General features: G+C 38.8%; 1 non-coding gene across 1 annotated transcript; it reads left to right on the top strand.

The window, feature by feature from the left end:
- The first annotated feature begins 1458 nt into the window (after nt 1–1458).
- LOC111722116 lies at nt 1459–1562 on the top strand. The gene has a single exon (XR_002771051.1). It is a non-coding gene; the product is annotated as a U6 spliceosomal RNA (small nuclear RNA).
- Nucleotides 1563–1855: the final 293 nt, after the last annotated feature.

Below are 1855 nucleotides of genomic sequence, written 5' to 3' on the forward strand. Positions count from 1 at the left end.
AATGCTGGTTTGGTAAAGTTGGAGTGTGGGTTGGAGAGTAAAAAGAAGAAACTGTAACCTTTTGACAAACCTTTTGTAATGCCTGGCTGCAAGAACTGAGCAGAGCTACAGCCAGAGCAGTACCTGGGGGGCTTAGCATTGCCATTATTGTTTAAGGCAGGAGAGATTTAGCATGTTTAATGTGCACGTTGTGGTTAAACATCAACAGGAAGAGCTGAAGATACAGAATAAAGAGAAAATAATTGTCAGGACAAGGTCTCCAAGAAGAAGAACAACATGACAGACAGAAGCCTGACGCAACCCACATTAACACTGGCTGATCTGTTGTAGCTTGCTTTCTGCAGTTGGAGACAGTTGATACATGCTAGACAGTGACACCTCTAAGGAATTAGTAGCAAGAGCGTTGCTCAACAGATTGCGTATTTGCTTTTCTCAGTTTAATGGTATGAGTATTAAGGACATTAGGAATCTTTTGGGGGCTCTTTTCATAGCCCATTTTTGCTTTTAATTCACTTACTTTATGAATTTACAGCACAATCATGTTTTCTAAATCAATATCTTGCCTGTGGCCATCAGAAAGAGAAACAATGACTGCTGCTCATAATTACCAATACATTCCAAAATTTATCTAACAAGTAAGGAGAACATGACTTTGAAACTTCTCCTAAGGTAGTAAAGGGCTTTATGGGTGTGTGAGAGGTATACGTGGGGAGAATGGAGAAATTGTGGCTAAATATCTTCACATTCCCTTGTAACCTATAGATTAGGGTTTGGGAGGGAGATGGAATCCTGAAAGTGGATATAGTCCCAGCTATGCCAATAGCCAACTGTGTGACCCTCAGGAAGTTTCCTAATGTCTCTACCTCTCCATTTCCTGGCATGAATAAGGGGAATTATAATGATGCCATGTTCACAGGGGTCAATCCAAGAATAAAATGAGACAATGCATATAGTAGTCCTCAAGCGACATTACTATTATTAGACTGGGCTATTTGTCTTGGCCAGATCAATGAGATGGACATTCTGTTTATTTTTCCACTCACAAGTGATCCTAGATTTAATTCGTTCTCTTGAATATCTAATATTAATTCAAAATCATGACAGTCAGCTTTAATATCTAGAATAATTGAGCAATAAAACATTCTCCCTTTTTGCTCTATAGTATTGTCTATCTAAAAGCATCTACCTAAATCCTAAAGATGAAAAGGGAAATCTTGCAGTAACACACCTTTGCCTGGCTATTGAGAGGTCTTCTATTGTCTGCCTTGGTGATCTGGCCTCTCATTTATTATCTTTCTTCCAAGAAGAAAGCACAAAGATGAAGAAATAAAAGTGCTCTCAACAGAAATATTTGACAAGAAGAAACCCTTAGCTTCATGGTCTTTGCCATACGTTGAATAGTCACTATCTTCCTGTCACTCACCTTGGCATTGTATGTTTTTGAAAAAGATATGCAGTGCTTGCTTCGGCACACATATACTAAAATTGGAACAATACAGAGAAGATTAGCATGGCCCCTGCTCAAGGCTGACACGCAAATTTGTGAAGCATTCCATATTTTTAGTTTAAAAAGCAAAAAAAAAAAAAAAGACATATGCAGAAGAAAAACCTCAAAGCAAAAAATGATATCTTCAGGCAGACCTCCATTTGGAAGGGGACAATCAGGGCAAATGTCATGACTCTTCATTGCTCTAGAACAAAACTAATGAGTCAGACTCACCTCTTCGCCTTGCACATGCCTTGGCTGAAGGTTCATCACATTCATTACTGTGGGTCAACATTCAGTCCTGTCCTGAAGAAAACTATCAAGCATTTCAGCAGTTAGAATGCCATGTGACAACTGTCAAAATTTCCT

The sequence above is a fragment of the Otolemur garnettii genome, unplaced genomic scaffold, assembly GCF_000181295.1.
Source record: "Otolemur garnettii isolate 467f Iridium unplaced genomic scaffold, OtoGar3 scaffold00214, whole genome shotgun sequence".
NCBI lineage: Eukaryota > Metazoa > Chordata > Mammalia > Primates > Galagidae > Otolemur > Otolemur garnettii.